The 18,266-nt window shown below is 38.6% G+C and overlaps 1 protein-coding gene across 2 annotated transcripts in view; it reads left to right on the top strand.

Annotated features, from left to right (window-relative positions):
- The window catches only part of LOC149539872 (mitochondrial ATP-independent inner membrane protease subunit 2-like), a 68,681-nt gene that overhangs the window by 38,444 nt on the left and 11,971 nt on the right, over nt 1-18,266 (top strand). The window lies entirely within an intron of this gene.

The raw sequence follows: 18,266 nt of genomic DNA, 5'->3' as shown, positions 1-18,266 counted from the left end.
TAAGGTGGGGAGGGGCATCCAAAGAATATTGTAATGGGGAAATGTGGCAATCTCAATCCGAATAGTACTCAGAAGGGTCATAGACCTGACCAACTAATTGTGACACCCATTGGAGGGAGCAACAGAGAGAGCAAGGGACTCAAAAAAAACAATTTGCAAGGTAGGGATACCTAAGATGACCCTCATAATAGTCAACAAAACCACAAAGACGGTGCAAGAACCAAATGGGGTTAAAAATAGCCTCGAGTTTGAAAGGGCCAGCTTCGATCTCTGCAAGAGCAATACTGTGGGGTGTGGACTGGCTACATTTGATAAATTGACAAGGAGAATTTGAACCCACTCAATGGAAGCCTAGTTAAACTCTAGAAGAGAAGGCTGGGGATATATTGACTAAACCATAGAGAACTGTGGGATGAACAAGATTGTTAAAGAAGTGTCATTTTGGATGGGATGTCCAGGAAATGATGCTTGAAACACTGCCTCTCAAGAAGAGCAAGGGACCCAAAAGCCTTACTAATACGTTGCTAAATGCAAAACCTTAGACTTAAACACGCAGCGTAGAACTTGATCCCCAAGTAGGTACAAGATGGCATAATCTCAATCTTAGATCCCCCAAAGGTGAAGTGAATATGGGAGGTTTTAAGGCAATTGAAGACCATTACCTTAGCTTTACCCATATTCCCACTCAACCATCTCAAATCGCTAAAAGAAGCCAAGTAGTCCAATTGTCTCTGTAAGCCATTGGGGGAAGAGGCCAAAAGAACCACATCATCTGCAGAAAGCAAGTTACAAACCGACATGTGGTCAATAAGGCAACCATCTCCCACAGGAAGGTGCTTAGAAGGAACTCCTCAAGCTCATCAATGTAAATCCCAAACATAGTAGTTCTTCACTCCAATGGTGCTATTGATGAAGCTAGAGAAGCCAGTGGGAGTTCTAAGGTGACCCAAAACTGACTCATATAGTCTCGTAATGGCAGTGACAAGTAGATTCAAAATGCTAATGCTACAAAGCCTTTGAAAAACTGCCCACCGGGGGATTGTGACAAAGGCCTTGCAATAGTCAACAAAGCAACAATAGACCTTTGAGGAATGAGACCGAGCCTCTTCAATGATAGTGTAGAGTCAAGATATGGTCCATAGTCTAACAATGGTGTGTAAAACTTGCCTGACTACTGGCTCTAGAATGACATTGATCAAGCACTCTGGAAAGAAGGATATTAAGAACCGTAGCATAAAGCTTTGAGAAAGTGTGGTAGATCATAATTGTTATGTAGTTGTTTGGGTTAGAGGTAGGGCTTGACTTGTGGATTGGATGAATAATATGATGGGACCAAGAGGGAGGAAAGCACTCATAGACAAATTGGTTAAAGAGCTTAGTAAGGTAACAACAAAGGATGGTGGCACCTTGCTTGAAGAGTCCCTTCCTCATCAGTTGTCCTACTAGTACTCATGTTTCTGATAGCCTCCAAAATAGTCAAACAAGTGAAAAGATGGCACATAGGGGGTGGGGGGGTAGATTGCACAAGAGGCTAGTTGGGATATTATAAAGACTAAATATGAACCCAATTCTTATTTTTTGTAAGACATTAATATTTAGTTTGCATGGCATTTATTTCATTTAGGTTCACCTTTGCTTCGTCAAACACTTGAGGTTTATAAACATCTTAAATGTTAACAACAAGAGAAAAATCAACTATGTTTTTACTCTTGCCTCTAGATGGTCAATCTTCAATCATTTCACTATCTTGAACATCACCAACAAGTTTTTTCCATCACTTTGGCCTTTTTAGAGAAATCTCTCCCTCCAAATCAACATCACCAACACGACTTGGGCTTCTTGGTGATATATCGTCTTGATGTTAATCCAGGTGCTCTTGAAGAACATCTTCTAGTACTAGCATGTTCTTGAGAGATTCCATAGTCTTTGAATGAGGTTCACTATTAGAACCAGTGCTACCAGCCTCAAATTGGCTTGGACTCGATTAGGCCCAAATTGGGCTCGGACTCGGTCTCGGCGGTCAAACTCAGCAATTAAAACCCATGAAATTCAAAGATTTTATAAGGATTTTAAGTTTTTTTCATGCATCATTTAGCCAATTAACATCAAATACACAATAATGGAGACAAATAGAAGCTACTGTGCATACATATACAACTTTTCATAGATCACGCAAGTATAAATGTGATTTTTTGAAAGAAATCGCATTAAATTATATTGAATAACACAATAGAAATCTAAAATATAGTGTAATTGTCAAATGTCTACAATATCCATGAAATATGCAATACATGGAATCAAAAGTTCAAAACATATATCAAAAGAAAGGTTCATAGTAGCCTGTGTCTTCCTATGAGTACGCCTAAGATAGGTCATGGAAGACTCTAGAGCCAGCGTCTCGCCTTGTGTTTGAGGTTGAACCTCAGTGACATAATCATCATGATCATCCTCCTCATCCTCATAATCCTCATCATCAGAGTCAAATCCATCACTCTCGGTCTTAGGGTTCTGCACTGGGTCTCCTCGAGCTTTAGCCTCCTCTACTGCCATCGACACTGCCTCTGCCTCTCAATCCACTTGATTAACCCACTCCAAGTCTTCGTCACTGAAGACAAGATCATCAACCTCTGTGTTCCATCTTGCTTGTATATCAACCTTCTGAAATACAATGGGAGATGTGTTGGTGCCCAAAATTTGTTTGTGGTGGAAGCAAAGGTTGTAGTGAACAAAAACAAGATCATTAAACTTTTTTGCTGCCAACTTGTTGGGTCTCTTCAAGTGTATATGCTCGAACATACTCCAATTGCGTTCTCATCTTGAAGCACTAGATGACTGGCTCAAGATACGAACTGCAATCCTCTGTAGATTTGACACCTCACTACAAACATCTCCTACCATGCACATTTGAAACAAGAAATCTTTAAATCAGTTCTATAAATTTGACTTTATCAATCTAGATTCTAAAGTGGTAATAAAATAGAATTTAGAATTTGGAATCATAGATTTTTACTAGGCATCAATTCTGTTTAGTTTTTCTTGCATAAGTCTCATGAAAATAGGTCTCCTAGTGCTATTTTATACATCTCTATCTTCTTACAGAAGTAATTGGTAAAATACTTGCTTGTTATTTACAGAGACCGAGAGGTCTATATATACAAAAGAATGTTGTTAGTTTTTGTATCCACTGGCTCAAAAATCGAGGCACGAGGCACCCAGAAAAAACGAACGACAACCTAGTTTTTTTCGAGCTCAAAAATTAGGGTTTTCAAAGAAAACCCTAGTTGGTGGCTATGGAGGCAAAAAATAACAAAAAAATTATGATTTCAAGTAGTAAATGCCCGATTTGCTGAAACGTCATAGGAGCATTAGATTTGTAGGATTTTAGCACCAAAAAATGTTGCTGCTATTTGCATTGGAGTTCTAGTTGAGAACATGTGGGCGTTTGAATGACGCCGTGATTTGCATAAGAAACACGCCCTCCCAGCGATTGCAAACTCGAGCAAAAGACAAAAACGATGCTGAGAACATTTGATTTTGATGGGTGTCGTGATTGGTAGACAAAAATTGACTAGAGAAGTTGTGTATCAGAGATCATGTGTTTGCATAAGATGTGCTAGACGCGAGCTATCAGAATCATGATTTTTAGAAAAGAAAACTAGCCGAAACTCTGATTATATTTAGATGAATTTCTCAAGAAAAACATACCCTAGATGGGTTGTAGAGAAAATCTCAGAAAGAAATTCGAAAAAATTTGAGCAAATAATTTCAAAGGAAATTATAAAATTTTTGATAAATTTTGAAGTATTGGCTTTGATACCATATTACGGAAGTAATTGGTAAAATACTTGCTTGTTATTAACAGAGATCGAGAGGTGTATATATATAGAAGATAAAGCAACATTTCCTTAGGAGACGATCGTAAAGAATAGAAACATTCTATTTTAGCTAAAAAAAGCTAAAAAAGCTAATAGACAACTACAACTAACTAAATATTAGAAACATTCTAATATTTACAATAGATTACAAATAGATCACCATTAACTAATATAGACGATTATCTATTATCGTAATATATTTCACGAACTAGAATTGCTCCAATTGTTACATCAAGTGACATTCTCTCTATAACATCATAGAGGCCACTCAACACCTCTTCATCAACCTTGAAATTTGGGTTGAATTGGTATGTTGGATTAAGAAAGTGGGCAACTGCATGTATAGGTCTTTGAAGTAGATTGTGCCATCGCTTATCAATGACATCTTGTATAGGACCATATTTTTCGTGATTCCCTACATAAGAAGCTCGAATGGTCTCTTTTGCACTATCCATGCCCTCATATATGTAACCCATTGAGGGCTTCTCTCCATCAACAATCTGTAGGATAACAATAAGAGGCTCTATGAACTGCAATCATTGTGAAAAGCAAAACATTAAGCTTTAAGTTTTCCGTTTAAAATTGAACAATGTGAAGTCAATGAACATAAACAAGTGTTTAAACTTTAACAAAAATAGTGAAATGAGCACAAAAAGGAAAATTACATCCACAATCTCCTTGGTGGGTTTCCAAAAGCCACTCTCATCAAAAACTTGATCAACCACCTCAATTGCTGCATTGAGCTTTGTATGTTGAATTTGTCCACGCCTCACATACAAACATACCTTTCTAACCAGCCTTTGCGTTAAGAAAAAATTTCAATGTGAAAAAATTTGTTGCAAATCTAGTGACCGTTGGACTAGACAGCTTTTTATTGTTTTTGTGTTGCCTCATAAGGTTGAGGACCCAAGCATGATTATGTATGAACTTGCAAATATTCCTTATTTGCTCTACACATTTTTTTAACCAAGGAATTTTACCTCGATCCTCCAAAATGAGGTCAAGGCAATGGGCAGCACAAGGGGTCCAAAAAAAGTGGCGGTGCCTCTCCATAAGAAGTTTACCAACAACAACATAATTTGCTGTATTATCTGTCACAATTTGCACCACATTCTCCTCACCCATCTCCTACAACACTTCCTCCATTACTTGACAAAGATACTCAACATTTTTGGTCTTGCCTAAGGCATCAATTGATTTCAGAAACGCTGTAGAACCTGAGAAAAAATAAAGAAATTTAACACAACCACAATGATCAATCAATTTACTACTAGCTTACTAAATTCTAATTTTCTCAGTACAATATTGAGTTACCTAATGAGGAGACACAAATATTCAGCACTGCTCTATTTTCTCTATTAGTCCAACCGTCTGTCATCATAGTGCAACCCTTCACGACCCATACTTTACGCTGCTCTTCAATTTCAACTTTTACATCAGCAGTGGGATAGGCTAAAATAGGACCTTTTATCTCTTCATCATTAGGGGCTTTGAACCTGGACGGAAAACAATAACATCTATTACAATTTGTCAATAAGGAGACATAAAAATAATTAAATAAACAATATAAGTATACTTATTATGCAAGCAAGAGAAGACATACAAATTAAAAATTAACAATATAAGTACTTCGCTGCATTATTTGGAAGGTTGTTGTAGAAGAAGAAATCTCCAAGTGCCAACTTTGCTTGCTCATGTTTCTTCTTATTCCAAGCCATGCTCTCAAGGGATGGTTGTGCACCTGGAGTTGTGTGTGGAACAAAGATGGAATCAAGTGAGGATCTTTGCTTACGCATTCAAGGCACAATGTTCACAGTCTAAGAGGGTGCAATTGGAGGGTGATCATGTCCATGATAACTTGAAGAGCCCTCTACACTTCTAGTACCAACGAACTGTGCCATCTCTTGTTTCTTTTTTTTAATTCTTTCTTCTCTACAGCTTCCTCTAAGACAGCTTGCATATCACGCATAACATCTTAAGGTATGCCCTTACATTTTTTGATATGATGCCTTGGTACATGTGCAAGGTGATATTTCAATCTATTAATGCCTCCCCCATTATATGTTATCATACAATGCCAAGATGTCACAACTCCTTTCTTATGCCCAGAAATAACATGTTTCCAAGCCCTATCCCTTGCTACTACACTTGGGTCAGCATAAGGGTTAGTTTTAGGCCTAATTCCACTACCCTAAGGTTGAGACGTGATGGTGTTGTTGCTGTTGCAATATATAATAAATAAAAAAAACATTTACAATATAGAAAATCCAATTTACAAACACTAGGGCTGCTTACATTTAAAGTTTTTCATCAGCGTAAAATGGAACAAATCTAAAGAGTTCAAACACATGCAAATAAAAAAAAAATCATGAAAGTAAATTTTTTTGCAAAATAACAAGAAAAAAATGAATCTTACCTCTTCAAATTTGCTCTAGAAATGGAAATGTAAACCAAGTTTGAGGAAGCTTCCTCTAAATGCTTCTTTTAACTCCTCTCAATGCTTAGATGCGAGCTACAAAGTGGCACAAACAATCAACAACCGATAGATGAGACCCAACCGATTTGCTAATCTCTCTACCAAAACCTCAATACTCTTCCCTCAACTCTTCTTTCTCTATTCTTTGTGTTTGCAAGTGATAGAATCACCTTTTTAGGTCATACTCATGCTTTACATACCAAACAAAACAAAACAAAAAAAACATAATTTTGTTTTTCCCTTTTTGGATGCTGCTTGCCAGTCGAGTCACCTACCTCGTTTTACTTGGTTCGCCGAGTCCTTGCCAAACTTGCTGAGTCCTGTAACGCTGATTAGAACCATCCACCCCTTCTAGTGGAGCCAATAAAAGATGGACCCTTGAATTTGTAATCTTTAGCTTGGAAAAGAGTTGGAAAAGAACAACTTTTACATTGATAACAACATCCTTATAGAATGCCAATTGATCAGTGTCATCATCAATCAACTTGTAGGCTTTATGATTGGGACTTTGTCTTGTAAGCATAAACTTTTGACTTTCAGAGTTTAGCCTAGTTCTCTTTGCACCTAAAATCCTAAGATATGCAATAAAATAAAAAACCTTCAAATGATTCCCCTTTTGTTTCTTCTCAGAGCAAGCTTCCTTCGGATTCACCTTTAGTGCTTGTATCAAAGACTAGTTGGGACGATAAATTATTGTGTAAATTGTTGAAGATGTTTTCATTGATCTCAAAGATTCATCAAGGTTGTATAAATTTCAAAGGATTATTCATAGTAATAGAGATTTTGGATGAGCTGCTTGATTTTCTGTTTGAGTTGCTTGAGGTGCTTGAGCTAGTTGGTTGTTTGTTTGAGTTGCTTAATCTAGTTGCTCATTTGTAGCGGTGAGCATTATAAGCTTGTGTACGCAGTGAGCCCGTATCTGGTTGTCACTCCTCCTGCTTGCTTGGTCATGGTGGTGCTTCTTGCGTGTTTCTCCACAAGTCTCCCGATGTCACTCTGTGTGTGTTTTTCGTGGGTTTTTCGACAATCATTCGCATCTTCCTCTCAACTTTTCGCTTGTCGATTCCCTATCTGCGTGTTTTCTCTCTTGGCTCGACTTTCACCTATTATTTTTGGTTTCCAGCAACGCTCTTATGTGGCACGACAAGGCTAGTGTCTTTTTGGTCAGTGTTTGCCACTCGGTGGTCTTTGCACTGTTGATGTCTTAGTGCTTCGAGGTTGGGCTTACTACTGGTTGTAAGGCCATTGTTGCCTCGCTTTGTGCTTGGGCTTTCCCTGCATGGTTGGTGCTTGATTGCTTTCCTCTAACATAGCCCGCACTTTGGCTTCTAGTTTTTGTGTTGCTACTCTGGGGATTCTTTGGTTTGCTGTTGTTCATGATAGGCCTTGGGGAACGCTTCCGTCTGTTGCTTTCATGTGGTCTCTTCTTGCCACTCCACCGCTATGATTACTATCATTCTTTGTTGATTCCTCTGTTGCAATGACAAAGCTGGGTGATGGGTCTCATGCGCTGGAGCCAGCGGTTCCTCTCCTCACCTACTAGCATTTAAAGCTCTCTGACACCACTATGAATGACTTTCTAGAACTATTGTCACAACTCAAGCTAGAGAATGTTGCTATTAGGGTTTCTCTCACAAACCTAGTTGTCTCTATCTTTAAATTGGGTATCGAGAACATCAAGCTTCATCGTTAGCTGAACTCACATGCTATGGTCAAAGAATCCGACATCTCTAAATTGAAGGCATTGGTTTTTAGTACCCCCACAACCTCGACGGAGTTAGTTTAGGCCAGATTGTTGGATGAGCATGTTAGGCAAGTTTGCAAGCTCAATTTGAGAGTTAGTGGCCTCCCTCCCTCCTTTGTGGATCCCATTTCAATAGGCCACTCCTTCCTTAATGATCAACTAGACATCATAGATATCACACTTGATAGGGCATGGGCCCGACAGGATGACACCCTCTTCCTCTAGTATCTTTCTTTGGTCGACCGTCTATGAGTTCTTAGGGTGCTAGGGAATCTTTTTCCTCTTCCCCTAAGTTTTTTCTTGATGAGGACCTCATTAAATTACAGGTAGCAAAGTTGAAACATTCCCGAGGACTTGTAGCCGAGGACTTGTAGTTGAGGCTAGACACTTAGGGAAGTGGGCAGTTATCAGAGACCTTAGGGTTGTCATTCAGGATTCTCCTCCATTGGGATGGAAATCGAGGTTGGCTGCCAAGGCCAAATGACGGTTGTGACAACAATTAGGTGTTAGAGGCCCACCATGGTTCCTTGCATGTCAAGTGCTGGAACGACAATGGTACTTTATGGTCCTTGCCGAGTTTGTTTCAGGATGCTCTTGGGTTTGCAGGTATTCTCCTTGTTATAGAGACTCATGAGAGTCCTGTTCGTCCTCTTCCTGGCATCTCAAACTACTAGTATCTGTTTGCTTTTAGAGTTAGGTTCTCTGATGGGGTCAGGAGCTTTGTTGGGGTTGCCTATTTAGCTTATGACCGCTTTTTCAGCACGACTTCAATGGTTCACTCTGATAGTTCAGCCAAGTTCATGTGGATTTGTTTTCGTTGGAGAACATCACATTCCAAGGACATCTTCATTGTGGTACGTTATTTCCTACCGACTTCCTCGTACTATGTCCACACGACGAAGAGCGACAACCCCTTCAACAATTTGCACAAATACATTACCAAGTTCTCAGCCATGGGACTAGAGACATTTAGACCTCCCTCTACGACTGTGGGTCTGATATGGTGGGTACGACTGTTTTAGATCCAGCTGCTCTAGGATTACAGCATTCTTTTGAGGACTGTCTTGGACCCCTTACTAGTTATGACCACCATCCCATAATTCTATGTGAGTTGTCAGACTTGGTGATCTTGAATAGTCTTTCCTACTTTCTGGGTTCTGGTCTCTTCCCCTACTAACCTCATTGCGGTGGCGTGAGTGTTGTCGACAATGCTCTATCTGTATTGCCTCTTTCGTCCCCTTCATCACTCGCATCACCATTTCCCTCCCTGCTGGCCGACACGGCCTCCTTTGCCTTACCCTTAGGGTCTCTCATCCCTCCCACCACTCTGTCCGCTCATTGCCCCCCTCCCTCGACGTTGAGGGGACCCCACCTCCCCCTACACGTACCTCCTCTTGCTTCAGTGAGAGTGACCTTGACCTCTTTGTGCACCACCTTAGGTGACTCCTCCCCCAAAAATTCTTTGCCAAGTCTAGGGATGATCCTTTCATGTTTGATTCACTTGTGGCTGCGCTGTTATTTTGCCCTCCTCTCCATTCCCCACTGCACCTCCTCCCTCTCTCACAGCCCCATGCCCAAGAACATTTGCCCTATAAATCAATGTTCGATAAGGATTGCAAGTCCTTTCACTGCTTGTTCTCCACCCTCTCACCCTCGTTCACCTATATGAATCTTGCCTACTGTCATTCTTTGCCACAAGAAGCGGTTGTTATACTTGTTGTAGTGTAGATCCCTCTATGCTTCTCTTTTGTGGTCGCCAAAGCTCTTCTAGCACACTCTGTACCCTCTCGACTTTGGATCTTGGCTCCCTTGTTTCCCACACCTCCATTCTCTATGATATCCTCGACCAACCCCCCCCCCCCCCCCCCCCCCCCCACACCTCACCCCTTCACATCATTGCCACCTCTTGACGTTCTCCAACATCAGTGAGGCCATTAGATGCATAAAAAGTAGCAGGGCAATAGATGAGGAAGGGTTCCGAGTGGAGCTCTTCAAGCTTGGTTTTACAGTTTTGGGCTTCTTCCTCATAGTGATCTTTAATTGGTTGGCTTGCATTGGTTTCCCCAACTCTTGGTGGCAACATATTATCTATCTGATCCATAAGATCGGGCCAATCTTAGACCCTGACAACTGCAAGACCATCATGGTTGGGCATATGTTTGCCAAACTCTACACCACCTTGCAGAACACTATTCTATCTAGGGAGCTTGATCAAAGACACTATTAGGCTAGGGGCCAGGCTAGTTTTCGTATAGATTTCCAAACCACGGACCATATTGACTTTGTGGACTATCATTGAGGAGATTTGACACCGCTCGGTGAAAGTCTATTGTTGTTTTCTAAACTTTCGAAAGGCTTTTGACTTCGTTCCTCAAGCGACTCTCTTCCAGATTCTCAGACACATTGGTATTTCAAAGGCTCTCTTGATAGCTATTATGAGATCATATGAGTGTTGTTGGTAGATTTAGGACACAACAGGGTTTTCCAAATTTTATTTAGAGTACCATCGGGGTGAAGCAAGGCTGCGCTCTCTCCCCCACTCCTTTTGGTATCTACATTGACAAACTTGAGGCTTTCCTCTAGGACTTCATGCTCCTCAGGGATGTTTGCTACTTACACTAGGTTTTGATATCTATTCTACTGTTTGCCGATGATGTGGTTCTTTTGGCTTTCTCCTTGGAGGGGCTTCAATGACTTCTTATGGGTTGGCATCCTGCGACTTGTGGCAACTAGTTGTGAACCTAGGAAGACTCGGGTGATGGTCTTCAATTGCTTGAAGACCTCACATCTCCATTTCTATTTTCAGGGCACTGAGTTTGAGATCACATCTTCCTATACTTGCCTGGGGGTCAAGTATTCTTGGCCTCGTTTTAGTATGAGATCGGCCATGCAACCTTGAGTTAACAAAGGGCTTGGTTCCTTGGCTATGCTTGAGGGGCAGGGTTTTAGACATCATTTTTTGGGTACTGCAACAAAGATGTTCCTCTTGGACTCTTTGGTTAGGACCATTCTTTATGGCTCCACCATGTGGGGGCCCTCTCTCTTGGATTCTGATTAGGCTTTGGTCAAGAGAGTTAAGACCCTCCTTCGGCGCATTATTAGATGTCATCCATCCACCCCCTATAGTATCATCTTGGCCGAGTTTGGGGCTCATCCTTTCAGGCTTGGGACCATCTTTGACTTGGTTCGGTTTCTCCATTGATTATAGAGCTTTGCAGATTCTACAAAGGGGTGCTATAGGTTTTCTTACCTTGCTTACTACTCCGAGGTATCTCATAGGTAGAGCTCGTTGCTGGTTTACTCAAGCCTTTGCTCTTCTTGGTTCGATCAGGATCGCAATGGATCACCTCGCCTCCTTTCAGTTCTCTCTCGATTCCCCCACTTGTCTCCTTCCTTCTTAGCAAGAGTTCAATGAGCATGTCTTGCTCAACATTCATAAACAATATATGATCATGACATGGAGTAACACTCTGAGAGGGGGGTGGGGGGTCCGCTTGAGGATGAGTTCCTACACCGAGCACTTTGTTGATATCTAGGGCGGGGTCATTGTACACTCTTGGTACCTCTCTTGCTGTTGGGCTCATGCCCTCTGCATCTCTCTAGGATCTTTTAGAGTGGGCTCCCATCAGTTATGCATACAGACTGATCAAAAGATTGATAGAGAGGATAGGATATGATGTCTCTGCCCCCTTGGGTAGATGAAATTCGTGACTCATTTTGTTTTCCATTGCCCCATCTATTATGAGATTAGGGGGAGGTTCTACTGCTTGGTTAGAGAGTGTGGGTCTCTTTGTTCATTTTTTAGATACGCCGATCAATGATGCTTGGCATCAATGCTATGGTGTCTAAGTGCATCAATCACCAAATAATCACCAAGTAATCAAGAACCTTACTATGGTTTGCTTGTTTCTAACTAAGTAATGCATTATTTGCAAGCACTTCTGGATTAAATTGTGTAAATTTTTTTGATGCTAAAAAACTTTACATGATCAAATCCAAAAGTGCTTGCAAATAATTATCATGGATTGTGGAAATCTGTTCTCATTAAGTAATGCATATTATTGACAAGGGACATGGTCTGCCACTCCTTGGCAAATGACTAGAATTTGGGGATATCACATAGATAAAGAACAAAATGGCAATTATACAATTGACGACATCTTGCTTAATAAGTTTCACTACAAAAAATAAAACCAGAATCATTTGTCACTAGCTTCAATGGTGATTGTACATATCTTAGTCTTCACAACTATTTCTAACTCTAAAGTCCCCACACAAGCAGAGTTACTAGTGGATTCATCCTTTGGTTCTTTTTGGCACATCCCTGTTTTTGGGATTTCGTAGAGATGGAGGACAGTTAGGGGACTTTGACTCTCAATTCAACACAAATTTGACAATGAATTCTATAAGAACTTGACTTTGACAATGAATTCTATAAGAAACTTGACTTCGACTCTCAATTCAATGCAAATTTGGCATAAGAATTCTGTTGGTTCTTAAGTTGAGGTTCTAGAATGTATATTTGCATGCTTTATCCATGTTTTCATACAAATATTTTAAATTTTCCTATATATTTTAGTTTCCCCTGTTTTTATATAGCAATTGCCTTTTCCACTCCGAGCTGTACTTAAAAAATGGCCAAAAAAGGGGATTTGGGAGTGTGTTCCCTCATCCCCCAGTCCCAAAAACTTGGGGTAATATAGCATAAAATTCTTCAACTCAAGATTAATAAAAAAAATTGGCTCGTCTTTAAAGCAATTGATCAACTACCTGAAATCATCATAGATTTTGGTATTCCAAGTTGAAAAAGCAAATAGACTTTGGAAATAGAATGTTTTTGTTATGGTAAATCTCCATCTTGCTCCTTTATAGGATGTTGCATTAAACAAAGGAGATGAAAGCTCTTTATATAGGCTTACAAATACAATGTATCTAAAAAAACAATCATGAATTAAAGATGAAAATAGAAACTGCCTAATAAACTAAAGGTAAACTGAGATGACCATAAAAGAAACATTAGTTATAATACCCTCCCTTAGTGGTCATCTTCTAACTACTTTGCAAAATACTCCATGTGTCTAGTGGTCATAAATTCTTTAGAACATTCTATTGTTGTTGAGACCCCACCTGGATCTGTAGGAAGTCAATGACCAAAAGTAGCCAAAGTCTGTCTAGGAAAAATAGAGAAAGCTGCCCCCTTCTTCAGAATGCTTTGCAATAAGAGACAAGTGTCATGTCCCCTCTTTAGCAACTATTGTAATTTCATTATTTCGCTAAGTGTAAACTTTTTATCCTCCGACACCTAGGCAAATTATGGAAAAGGAGGAAACTGAGTTATATTGGTAGTGGGACCAGTTTCAATTAAGTCCCTAGATTTCAGTCATAGAGGGGGCCATATGAGAATTAAAAGAGACTCATTTTATTTATTCCAAACTTTGAAGCTGTGCCTCAAATTATTATGTTTTTGGCTTGGTGGTGGAGTTCATGTTTTGGTGCCCTAATTAGGGTATTGGCTTTAGGGTTGTGGTAACCTTATAAGGAAGAGCAAGTTCAAAAGGGGTTATGTTATTGTTATTCTGATTTTTACTGTTATGCAAGTCTGTCATCAGTTGGGACGCAAACCCCAGCCCGCCGCCTTGGACGTACAACTAGGTTTGGCTGTTCAACTATTCAACAGCCTCTAATCTCCTCTTCAATGCTGCATATCAGATGCCAACAGATCTCTACAGCAAGTTTGTCTATTTCTCTTTCAAACGAAGGGTGATCTATGGCATCAATCTTTGGTACAGATTAGGGTCTGGTTCATTTACAAGTTTTTGCATGATTGAATAAAGGAGTTTGGTTTTATCCTAAGACTGAATAATAAAACTTTTGTGCTGTAGCTTTATTTTTCAAGTCTGACTTAGTCTATTTGTTGTAAGAGCTTGAGTTACATCTCTATTGTTCTGAGAATTAAATATCTTTGTTGTCAAATCCTTATTAAGGATATTTCAACGAGGTTGTCACTGTGTTGAAGATATGGTAGCTATGGTTAGATTATTGGACCCTATATATATATGCATTACAAATATACACACATAGATACACATCTTTGAGTAGTCCATAAATTTATGAGATAATCAACCAGCATTATCATATTCAACTGAGATGAACATGGTGCATATTAATATCGAGCACTCTAGGAATTACAAATGATTGAGATATAAATCAATCTATGGTTGAGTTGCAAGTTATGCTAATAATACTTTGATTAGTTGGTACATACTAACCAACCCTAATGTAATCGTAACTCTTTGTAATGAATGTTCGTGACTAATTGGAATCAGTTCTTGATATGATATATATATGCTGTCTAAACAAAGGAGTATAGATATAGTAATTGATAAGTGTTCTATACCTTCCTACAGTCTGAAGATGATCATATTATATTTATCCTAATCTATAAAACTATCCTACCTTAACACACTGATTCTACCACTGGGATGAGTCTGCCACTAACCCTCTCAGAATCTGCAAAATTTCTGACCAAAAATCATCACAAAACAACCAACCAGATGTTGGATAACAAAGCTGTCTCTCCTCGTAGCTAGAGATACACACCAAGAGCAACTGCCATGATTTTGAGGAAATAATGGCAAACCCTCCAAACTGCTGCAGAAGAGCATGACACCCCAGAACAAATTGCAAAACATCATGATTTTTGAGGGAAAAACCGCCAAATGTAAAAGATTATAAATCATCATTTGTTTGGGGAAAACAGTAAAAAACCAAAAAGGAATCCTACACAACTTTGCAAATTACAAAATCTAGAAACAATTTTTGAGGACAAAATAAAAAACCAAACAGATTGCTGGCACAAAATCCAAGGCATAGATCAACATACAAAGCATTGTTTTTAAAGAAATAACAGAAACTTTTTAAGAAACCAAAGAGCCCTTCTTGATAGGAGCAAACCCTTACTTGTTTAGGAAAAAATAGTAAGCCCAAATTTTTTTTTCAAGGGGCAAAATTATTAAAACACACCAGGACTAGTTTTTCATAGATTTTTAAAGAGAAAATTATGAAAACCCAGTAGAGAAACTTTACTGCGGGAAAACACATGACTTCGTGTGGTTAACATCATGCAACTCATAAAAAGCACTTGCAACAAGCATGGTTAACATCATGCAACTCATAAAAAGCACTTGCAACAAGCATGCAAATACATGCAACCCTCGAAAATCAGAGGCTTTTGTTCAAATTTGGAAATCAAGCAATCAAATCCTAAGACTAGGCTTGTGGTTTTCAACAGAAGTCTTTAAAGACCAACCACAAAATATTGATAAAATACCTCGAACGCTTTTTATTTAAAAAAAACGAGAAACAAATTTCTGGAAAAAAATTCTAGATCAGAAGAGGCTTGAATTATCTTAAAAAAATTGCCAAATTTTATGAAATTCTATCAATCTACCATGATACCATGTTATGGGAAATTGATGCTGTATTAAATATGCTGTTTTAAATAGAGGAGATGAAAGCTCCTTATATAGATTTGCAAAGATGATGTTTGTAAAAGAAACAATCATGAACAATTTGTGAACTAAAGACAATAATAGAAACTGCCTAATAAATTAAAGACGACCATTGAAGAAACGTTACAATATTCTAATAGTTTTAGCATTTTAACTTTATGAGGTACAATATGTGATAAAACCTCTTTTCAAATTGTACAAAGGATTCTCCCTAAGAAGTTAACAACTGAGCAATATACAATTATTCATGCTAACAATATTTAGTTGGGGGCTTCTACATAATTGAAAACATTATTCACCATCTTTTTGCCTCAGTTGTGAGCACAAGACTAGTAAGAATTCTTTCTTCCCTAGTGACATTATGATGGCTTTGAAAGAAAGCAACTAATCTGAACCGAAAAATGCCAAAATCTTCCTATTGGCTAAAGCAAAGACCAAAAATTTGATGCATACAAGGTTTCAAATGAATAAAATTGGATCAGTTAAAAGAAAAGGGAGATTACCAATGTTACAGGGAGATGTGGCTTCCACTCCTTACAGTGTCTCTTGTAATAATGCAAAGCTCTGCAAGTACTCTGTAAACTCATGAGCCAAAGGCTGGTGGAGCCGGTGGGGAGTTAACTTCCTGGAAAACTCGTCATGACATATTATATAAACTCACCACTATCTATTTGATAAAAGTCATAAAAAATCGTGAATTTTAACACAAGTTCCATTAATAACATTTTGAAATCAAATATTCTGCCAAACATAAAAAATTTAAATGGTTTCAAGTGTTTTTGCTATGTGAATGAAGGACCCAATGGAGATTTACCGCACAATGATGTCTTAGGGTATTTAAGCAATTCTGACTTTTCAAAATTACATTAACTCTGTTTGGGATATTTGTCCAATTTAAAAAAAAAATGGGGATGCAAAATTCTGTCACCTATTCCTATCACCTAAAACATTAGTCTCATGACTCTAGGAGATACAAAACCTGATATTTAATGTACACTTAATTTGTACATGAATCTTTTAAAAAAAAAATCATTACACACAGAGCCATACATTTAACACCTGTCAATCTTCTATTCTTTGTTGATTAACTGTAACAACAATTCAATCTGGTGTGGCCTCTAGATGCATGATTGTCAGGAGTAAACACCCTTTGGCAGCCATTGATGGATGCTGGTTTGGGGTTAAAAAGGGAGCCATACTGGTGAATCCCCATTTGTAAAAGCCTTGTGAATCCATTGGCATGTAATGTCATCCAAGCTTCCAATGGAAATCTTCTTAATAAGAACCTGTGCAAGTGCCTATCACATCTTTGCTTTCTCCAAGGTCCAGTAAAGATGCTGTAAACTGAGAAGAACCACTTTTGTAGAGACTCCTGCCCTACTCAGAGACTTTGGTAGTCTTCAATTCAGTCTCCTATTTGTGGCCTGACACAGGTCCCTTCAGTATAGCAAATAGTAGGTTTTACTTTGGATATTATTAGATTAATAACCTTTCCTGTTAGTCTTTAGTAGACAGTTTTATATTGATTGGTGAATCGCAAGTACTTTAAATTTTGATCCAAAGTAACCGACTGTGGCTATAATCATTAAGAACTTTTGGTTATTTGTTCTCTTGTTTTCCCCCTTCCCTAAACAATTGAAATGCTTCTACTCTAGGGAGCTCACAATCTTTTGGATGCACCCTCGGAATATACCACTCAAGATTAATAGTGGTAATACTGGATCGTTGAATTTAAGAACCTGTGCAAGTGCCTATCACATCTTTGCTTTCTCCAAGGTCCAGTAAAGATGCTGTAAACTGAGAAGAACCACTTTTGTAGAGACTCCTGCCCTTCTCAGAGACTTTGGTAGTCTTCAATTCAGTCTCCTATTTGTGGCCTGACACAGGTCCCTTCAGTATATCAAATAGTAGGTTTTACTTTGGATATTATTATATTAATAACCTTTCCTGTTAGTCTTTAGTAGACAGTTTTATATTGATTGGTGAATTGCAAGTACTTTAAATTTTGATCCAAAGTAACCGACTGTGGCTATAATCATTAAAAACTTTCGGTTATTTGTTCTCTTGTTTTCCCCCTTCCCTAAACAATTGAAATGCTTCTACTCTATGGAGCTCACAATCTTTTGGATGCACCCTTGGAATATACCACTCAAGATTAATAGTGGTAATACTGGATCGTTGAGTTTAAGAGGCATTTTCCTCATTTCATCCAAATGGCTACATTGTGTACTAGACATCACTTTGATAGACGCTGCAGCCCTACTCATTGGTCTTAGTAGCCTTCAACAGAATCTCTTATTTTGTGAACTCATACAATTTTAAACTTCAGATGTTAGTTACCTAGTTCTTCCTGTTCATCTTTATTTGACAGTAGGTTATGATTGGTGAATCACAAATACTTTAAGCTGAAGAAATCACTTCTGGCTATAATCATTTAAAACTTGGGGTTTTTTGAGCTCTTGATTTCATCTACTCAGGATTTTTTCTGCTCTCGGAGTTTTTTTGGTTTGCATGTTTTGCTTGTCATATTACAAATCAAAACAGATGCATTTTTTTATTTCCTATATGCTTTTATTGTCTCATGAACTCCTGTTAGTGGTTATTTTTCTGTAAGGGAAACCATGAGTATTCCTTGCATTTGTTTTTTTTTGCATTGGCTT

This window comes from Cupressus sempervirens, chromosome 9 (genome assembly GCF_028749045.1).
Source record: "Cupressus sempervirens isolate cs-2001-9-10 chromosome 9, ASM2874904v1, whole genome shotgun sequence".
In the NCBI taxonomy this organism is placed as follows: Eukaryota; Viridiplantae; Streptophyta; class Pinopsida; order Cupressales; family Cupressaceae; genus Cupressus; species Cupressus sempervirens.
This window is presented reverse-complemented; position numbering and strand designations above follow the sequence as displayed.